The following is a 9309-nucleotide window of genomic DNA, read 5'->3' as shown; positions in this document are numbered from 1 at the left end:
ATGGGTACTCAAAAGTTAAAGGATAGGATCAAGGGGAGGAGGTAAGTAAGCAAAGAGGAAAGGTAGGGAGATTACAGTCAGAAAATTCAATATATATTCTACAAAATTAAGCAAATTGAAGGGAGGGGTGGGGTAGGAGAGTTGGTACATGATGGGAAGGGTGACACTGACCAGGAGGCACTGTGTTCATAAACTGTTTTGTTGGATAGCAACTCCTTTGTACAACTATGTAAAACCAATAAAATGTAATTTTAAAAATCTTATCAGCATTCAACAACCACTACAATGATTGCTTTAGTCAGGAACCAGTGGTGATGATGATGAAATAAATCTTCATCAATAGATCAAATTGAGTGAGAAATCTTAACAAAGTGGATAAAGTTCATGTGACCATTAGTGGCATGGAAGCGTGTGGTTTCTAATAGGATGCACTGAGGATAATGACAGGACTTTTATGAGGGTCCCACCGAAGACACAGCTGTGAATTAAACCACAGACAGGCTTCAGACCCCTCCCCCCACCCCGCCATGGATAGTATCTACAAGATAAATGTGCTCTATTCTTAAAAAAAGAAAGATCATAAAGGCAAAGAAGAATAAAGAACTACTCTTAATTACTATAACACAAAGAACGAATGCACTGAGAATTTTTGGATGGGATCCTGAATGAGAAAAAGAAATTGAAAAATGGAGCTGCAGAGCCATGGATATAACTCAGTGGTAGAGGTCTTGCCTAGCATGTGTGAGGCCTTTGTGTTTTAATCCTCAGCACCACCCAAAATAGACAGAAGGGTACTAATGCCAATTTCTTAACTTAGAAATCAGATCCTGGTTTTGTAAAAAGCAAAAACAAAAACATTGTTGGTTGTAGTGCTTTATATTGTATACCGAGGGAATAGAACATTCTTTTTGTAACCTCCACTCGAATAGTTCATCAAGTCACTTGTAAAGGTAAGTCCTGTAATGGAAGCCTGGGGAAGGGGAAGCATAGCATCCAGTGTTTGAGTCCAGCTGTGCTACTTAGTGAGCTGCTGTCTGCAAGAAACCAAGAGCAGGGTATACAGCTGACTGCCTGCATAGCATGTGTGAAGCCCTGGGATTGATCCCCAGTACCATAGAAAGGCTCAAAAACTTTTATGTGCACATTGAGAGGGAACATGATGAAATGAATGTGACAAGAACATAAAATTATTTTAAAGCAAATTGTTAAAATTCCTTAAAATATGCATTATTGGCAAAATGCCCCACATCTGGGCACAGTAAGCAAAATACTTAGGCTGTAAAACTCCTATCACCAGAGGCATAATTACACGCTGTCCCCTTCCACAGAATGATGGAGTCAGCAGGAACAATGGGGTCGCTTTCAGTGATACGATCGCCACAGTGTGTTGGCAGAACAAGGCTAGAGTTGGAACAAATGCGTAGTTTGGGCATTTACCAGAAAACAGGCAAGCAAAGCCATGCAAGTAGTTCTGCGTCTTGGCTCCATGTACAGCAGAAGTTCCCAACCCACACAGACAGCCCCAAGGGCCATTCACACAGAGCCCAGGGCTGATTCAAAATGCTACTTTCTGCTTTTAAATGCTATAAGTATGAAGCAAATGAAGTTCCTTCCTTTATGGATTTGCAAGACAACAAGAAAACATGAAGTTTACTTAGAGGAGTCACAGGGTAGCTGTCACATGAAAGATCTTGCTTTAGAAGGGCAGGGCCCTGGGGAGATACTCTTAGTAGCAAGGCAACCAGATGATTTTTTTTTTCTTACATCCAGGGACTAAAAGTTTTACATAAACAGGAAATGGAGTTGTGTGAGCTTTCTCATTACTGGAAATGTAGATTTGATTGAAGTAAGATGTTCACTGATTATTTCTCCCTTGGGCTCTGAGAAAGGAAAATTATTTAGGTTTGCCTCCTAGGACCTTTATTGTCTCTATAGGCTGTTAATATAGGCTTCCATGTTTATGAAAACATTGACTTTTTAAAAAAGCCTTTTGCGCTGGTGGCTCAATCCTAGCTGTAATCCTAGCTACTCAGGAGGCTGAGATCTGAGTATCTCAGTTCAAAGCTAGCCTGGTCAGGAAAAGTCCATGAGAATCTTATCTCCAATTGACCACAAGAAAATGGGAAGTGGTGCTGTGGCTCAAGTGGCAGAGCGCTAGCCTTGAAGAGCTCAGGGACAGCTTCCAGCCTCAGAGTTCAAGCCCCAGGGCCAACAAGAACAACAACAAATGTCTTCTCTCACTTTCTTAACCTTGATGATTTCCAAACAGTTGAGTGAATCTAAGGAAAGCTGAGAGCTCTGTGGGAAATAGCAAGAGCTGACCCAGGAAAGCTGCTCTGACCTACTTCCTTGCCTGGGTGCTTGGTTCTCCAGAGCACTTCTTCCTTCATGTCTGCTCTCATTTGCTGTGTCAGAGCACTCATTTGCTGGTTCGTTTATTCATTCTTATGTTCACCAGTGAAGCATTTGTAGAGCACCAGCAGTGAGTCCATTGAGGCTGCAATCTTTGAAAGGAAGCAGGGAGAGATGGATACAAATGGGAGGAGTGTTCTCACACACTAGGAAAATGCTGTTCATGTATTACTCCTTAAATTTCTTAGTCATAAAAATGCAAAAAAGGTTTTTTTTTTCAACTTCAGGTAAGTTTCATTTCTCAGGCGAGTGTAAATTTGTAGGACAGGCAGATTGAGCAGCTGGGGAGGTGTAGGGAGGGGATATTCTGCGGGCTCCTTGCAAGTGAGAGAGGAGTGAGGATAGCTACTCCAGGGAAAGGGGTCTGGCACAGGGGCAGCAAGTCCACGAACACAGGGAGGAGATTGCTCTTGGGAAAATGGTGTCTTGCTGTCCCTACCTTGGCTCCAAGTTGGCCATGTCCAAAGAGTGTCAGACAAAGGGCTCCCCTTTCTCCCTCTCTCTTCCTTGCTGCCCCTCCCTTCTTATACACAGTACATAGAGGACAGTGATGCTATCCAGGAATTCACACTGTCATCCTGAAAGGTGGGAGCTTAGTCTAAAGAACTTAGAGGTACTGCTGGCCCCAGAGAAGGATCATACTTGCTACTGTACTAAATCAATCCCTCTTTCGTTTTATAACTGAAAGGTCACAGTGTTCTTCTTAAGAAAGGTTTCAGACATCAGGTGTCAAGTAAGAAAGCAGTCAAGCATTGTAGCTAAATTGGGCTTGACACACAGTCACTTAAGCCTGAAATTCTGGTGACTTCGGAGGTTGAGATCACGAGATCGCAGTTTGAGGCCAGCCCCAACAGAAAGAAATTCACAAGACTTCAACTTAACCAATGCCTCTGTGTGCTGGCATGATTCTTTAGCTTGGGGTGGTTTCAGTGTGCAGACTAAAGGGCACATGCCAAGAGGTAGATAACAGGCTATCAACTAGAGGTGAAGATTAGGGACCTTAAAGATGAGGCACTCGGGCTGGGAATATAACCTAGTGGCAAGAGTGCTTGCCTCCTATACATGAAGCCCTGGGTTCGATTCCCCAGCACCACATATATAGAAAACAGCCAGAAGTGGTGCTATGGCTCAAGTGGCAGAGTGCTAGCCTTGAGCAAAAAGAAGCTAGGGACAGTGCTCAGGCCCTGAGTCTGAGTCCCAGGACTGGCAAAAAAAAAAAAAACAAAAAACAAAACAACAATAGCCACTCTGGAAAGCGGTATGGAGATTCCTCAGAAGGCTAAACATACAGCTCCTCTATGACCCAGCAGCCCCACTTTTGGGCATCTACCCAAAAGACTACAAATAAGAACACACTAAAGCCACCAGCACAACAATGTTCATCGCAGCACAATTTGTCATAGCTAGAATATGGACAACCCAGATGCCCCTCAGTAGATGAATGGACCAGGAAAATGTGGTACATATATGCAATAGACTTTTATGCCTCTATCAGAAAGAATGACATTGCTTCATTCGTAAGGAAATGGAAGGACTTGGAAAAAATTGTACTAAGTGAAGTGAGCCAGACCCAAAGAAACATGGACTCTATGGTATCCCTCATAGGGAATAATTAGCACAGGTTTAGGCAAGTCACAGCAGAGGATCACAAGAGCCCAATAGCTATGCCCTTATGAACAAACACATAAGATGATGCTAAGTGAAATGAACTCCATGTTATGGAAACGATTGTTCTATTACTGTTGTAACTACTTTCAATGTGCTATGTATAACTGTAGCTTCTATTATTGATGATCTTCTTGTATCCCCTTCCTGTGGTGTACCTGCACTATCTCTGTATCTTATTTGAGTACATTGGAAACCGTATGTATACTGGTATTAGAACTAGGAAAATGAAAGGGAATACCAAAATCGAGAGACACAGGGTAAAAAAGACAAATGACTACAAAAGCAATACTTGCAAAACTGTTTGGTGTAATGAACTGAACAACTCATGGGGGGGGGGGGAGGGAAAGGGGGATCGGGGAGGGGGGGAATGAGGGAGGAGGTAACAAACAGTACAAGAAATGTATCCAATGCCTAACTTATGAAACTGTAACTACTCTGTGCATCAGTTTGACAATAAAAATTAAAAAAAGATGAGGCACTCATCACATCTTTTGTGACCACTATTCCATCTGTACTTCTCCATGGTTTACTTATTGGTTTTACTAGCTTTCTATATCTGGCTTGTTTTACTTAATGAGGATTCCCAATTCTATCCATGTAGCTGTAAATGACAATTTTTTTCCTCTTTATGGCTAAGTAGTATTCCATCGTACAAACCACATTTTCCTTATCTTTCAACAGCTAAGGGGGAATTGGGTTGGTTTTACATTTTGGCTACTATGACTAATACTGCAATAAACACAGAACTTGTTGAGGCACCAGTAGTTTAGCCTTGGGATCCTAGCTACTCAGGAAGCCGAGCTCCAAAGGATTATGGTTGGAACCCAGTTCAGTCAGAAAGGGCCATAAGACTCCATCTCCAATATAACCAACAAAAAGCAAGGCTGAAAACATGGCTAAATGGTAAAACACCAGCCCAGTAAATGTGAGGCCCTGATTTTAAACCCCCTGAATTGGCTAGAAAACCAACATAGTCTAGGGATGCAAATAGCATTTTAGTATAAGATTTCATCTCTAGCCAGGTGCTCAAGCCTATAATCCTAGCTTCTTAGGAGGCTGAGAACTGATGATCACATTTCAAAGCCAGCCCAGGCAGGAAAGTCTGTAAAAATCATATCTCCAATGAGCCGCAAAAGCTGGAAGTAGAGCTGTGGCTCAAGCTTTACATCACTAGCCCTGAGCAAACAAGCTAAGGGAAAGCACCCAGTCTGAGTGCAAGCTGTAGTATTGGAACAAAGAAAAAAAAGAAAAGGAAGGAAATTTCATCTTATTTGGATATAGTGGAATTGCTAGATTATATGGTTTTCTGTCTTTGAGCTTTTTGAGAAATTTTTATGCTGTTTTCCAATATGGATACTTTATTATTAATTAAAAGTCAATATTCAATTCAAACTTTCTGTAATTTTACCCTAATATTCTTTTAATATCCCAGAGTCCCATGCAGGACATACGTAAAATTTAGTAGCCATGTGTCTTTGGGCACCTTTTGGCTTGTGACCATTCTAGAACATTGCTTTTTTAAAAAATCATCGTGCTTGTTTGGTGAAGCAGTTGTCAGGGATTTTGTATATGGTCCCTTCTGTAGAATTTGTTGGTTGGTTTTCTTGGAACTTGACCTAGGTTATGTGTTTTAGGAATAAAGCCTGCAGAGTGAAGGCAAACCACAAAGTGCCCTGCTCCTCCTGCTGGAGGACTGCAGTGCTTGGGACTGTCATGTCAGTCCTGATCACCTGGGTTGAGCCAGTACTTGATGGTTTCTCCACTGGGACATTGCTCTGCTCTGATCCTCTGTCAACACCTTTACCTCCTGCTTTTACTGCCACGTCCTCTGGGACAGAAGTGACTGTAAATGTACAGTCCGCGTTTAGTGTTTGCATAGTTAGAGTACACTTCCTTAAGAGCAGAACATCTACATGATCTATGTGGAATCCATCTGCATGGGATATTTTATACGTTTTCTCCATTTGTTTATTTTTAGTAATGCATTTACACATGCATAGATTCATGGATATTCAGTTTAGATGTCTGGCTGTAATCCAGCATTATTTCATGGACTGGCCAGCTCATATTGCTCTAGCTTTGGGCAGATGGAGGTCTTTCATTTGCTCCAGTGGAGAAGTCCCATCCAGACATGCCTTTCAATTTTTAGAAAACTTCTTACACTCTGGCACTCAGGAAGTAAATTCCTCCTTAGATTTCCTATGTCAATCACATCATCTAACATTTCTCTTTACTTTTTGGTCTGAGACAGGAATTTGAACTTGGTACTGAACCCTTTTGCTAATTGGCTAGTGCTCTGACAACTGAGCCATGCCTCTGACCCCTGACATTTCTCTGAGTAACCCTGATTTCTCCCACTACAAACTTCCGTTAGAAGCAGCGACTTGGCGGGTAAACGTGCTCACTCATCACAGCTATGCTGTTTATGTTAATGCTCAAATATGAGTTTTGTATGGGGTTTCTATGCCAACTTGTTAGAAATGCACCCTATAGGGGTGTGCTGATTTGTGGGATTTCAGACAATATAGGCTTTTTTTTTTAACATCACTTCCTCAAATGGTTGAAATAACACGACAAAAATCTATTGACCTCTCTGGCCATGTGTGAGAATAAAGGAGTTTGCAGGGCAGTGTAGAAATTGCAACCGTCACTATTTTGTGTCAGTATTCAAGCAGATTCCCTTGATTATACAATAAAAATATTCTAGGCACCCCTGTAGTCTCAGGCCTGGGGAGTTGAGGGCAAAAGTACTCTGCGTTGGAGGCCAGCTGGCTTCAACACAATACCTTGTCTCAAAAATGTGAGGTCTGGGAGGATGACTTAGGGATAGAGCGCTAGCATGTGCAAAGTCTTGGGCTTGATCCCCAGCACTGACAACATAAACAACAAGGTAAAAAATACCCACACTGTTTGTGGGGAGCCTAAAGCCCCATGGGAGCTGTAACTGGGCAGAGGAAATATGATTGAGTGGTGTGTGCAGCAAATGTCTGACGCCATAGGGATGTGCTGGTGTGGGTTGTGTGTCTCACCCTTTGTTTGAGCAAAGGCATGGAACTCTGAGTATTTGACACTACCCAGCAATTCTGACCAAAGACTGCATGAATGCCCATTCTATAGTGTTCTTCACTTCTATCTGGTATCCTGTGATCTACCATGGCATGTGCCAATCTGTTCTAATCTGTACACTGAAACCACACCAAGATAACAAGTACTTTCTTCCTCATTAAAAATGGAGAATGGAGGAAACTGGGCGTTTTTGCTGTTGTTGTTCTGTTCCAAAGAGCTTCCTACCTCTCTTGACTCTGTGTGTCTACAGTAATCCTTCCCCGCCCCCCCCCCCTGCTGTCACAGTATCCCCTGGAAGGAGCTGGTAACACATGCACCAAAGAGAAACAAGTAAGAGAGCTCCATATAATGAGATGCATCTTCTCAGTGGTTTCTACATCGTTCCTTCATTCTAGGGCCGGTTTGACACAATTTAGGAAGAAAGTAGAATATGAATATGCACTTGTATCTTCCCACTCCCTCTATGGTCTAGTTTTCTAGCTTCTCTACATGTCTTTTATTCAATAGCATTTGAGCAAATATTATTTTGAAGAGGACAAATAAAAAAGAACCTCCAGGGTTCTGATTTTGATCGCTATATTAAGACGTTTTCCCAAAGCTTAATGGTACAAAACAGTAGGCACTGAAATCTTCTTACCATTTGTGAATCAAGAACTTACAAAAGGCTCAGCTCCAGTAAGTGCTACCCGAATTACCGGGGCTGACAAGAGATGCTGGTAATATTGAAGATCAGGAGAGCACGTTTCACTCTTTCTCCCGGGGCCTCCTGTATCCAGAGAATGAGGAGAGAAGATGAAAGAGGATCACAAATAAGTAGCTCTGTAAAAATAATGACTAAAGATTCCCTTAGACAAAATTCACACAGCATTTATTTTATACAAATATAACCATTTGGACTCTTCTTTGTGGAAGTTTCTATATTTGTTTTTTGCTTCTGTTGTTAGTTTGCTTTGGTGGTACCTAGGTCTTATCTCAGGGCCTCTTTCTTCCTGGTCAACCTTTTGCCATTTAAGCCATTCCAAATTCTTACTTTTAGTTGTTTTCTGATAGCCTGTTGTGCTTACCCCTAGGCTGTCCTTGAATTGCAAATCTCCTACCTCTATCCCTCAAGTAGCTGATTCCCAGTGTGTGCATTGCTACTTTCTGATTTTTCTTAATATCGCATGATCATACTCCAAAATCAAATGTTCTGGATTTTTTATTTTGTGAGATAGTACTGATTTGGTGAATTTATTTGATGAGCTAATCATGTATTTGCATTCTTGTATTTTGAAGTTCAACAATAAAATATGAAAACTTTAAAATTGCCTGAAATATCAGCAGCTGTGCTTGAATAAGTTCCTGAAGTGTGAAGTCCAGTGAGGTGATTGTTTCATAGGCAGGGTCAGGTGAAACTTTGCTTCTACATCCTGGGTGATTAAGCATGACATAGGGATTGAGAGAGTGGTAGTGTGGAAATTCTCAGTAGGTTGCTTTCTTTTTTACTTAGGAAAGAAGGTTTTGTTTTGAAGAAACTTATATTAGCCCAAGGATAGTTAGAATAGCTGGATGTATAGAAGACCACATGTAAGACAACAGGTATGTTCAAAGCAGTGGTTGACTGCCAAGTGACAGGGCATGGTTTGGCAAAGGGATCTTGACGTGCAAGTCTCAATGATAAGTCTCATCCATTTGCACCCAATCAGCAGTGCCTGGTGGTAGTAACTTAGAACATTTTTCAACATAATGTATGCAACATTCAAAACCTCATAACGTGAAGCTCAAATGTACCTGTCATATTGTCAGGAATGAAAATGTCATGGTTTATCCATGGCTATCAAGCTAAAAGAGAAATTATTTCTCTTTGAAGAAAGGCAAAACTGAATCCTGCTGTTTTATTACCAGTCACATTTTTATTGTCCCTCTTAAGGAAGGGCACTACATTTCAGATGTGTTGTATCTGAGTGTGTGGGACTGATGCCCGAACTCAGGGCCTGGCACTTGGCTTTTTCACTCAAGGTGGATGCTCTACCACTTTAGTCACACTTTCACTTTCAGATTTGTGCTAGTTAATTTGAATAAAGGGATCATGGACTTTTTTTTTTTTTTTTTTTTTTTGCTGTGGCTGGCTTCAAATCACAATCCTTAGATCTCAGACTCCTGAGTAGCTATGGATTACAACCT

This window comes from Perognathus longimembris, chromosome 21 (assembly GCF_023159225.1).
Source record: "Perognathus longimembris pacificus isolate PPM17 chromosome 21, ASM2315922v1, whole genome shotgun sequence".
Taxonomy (NCBI): Eukaryota; Metazoa; Chordata; class Mammalia; order Rodentia; family Heteromyidae; genus Perognathus; species Perognathus longimembris.
Note: the sequence above shows the minus strand (reverse complement) of the source record.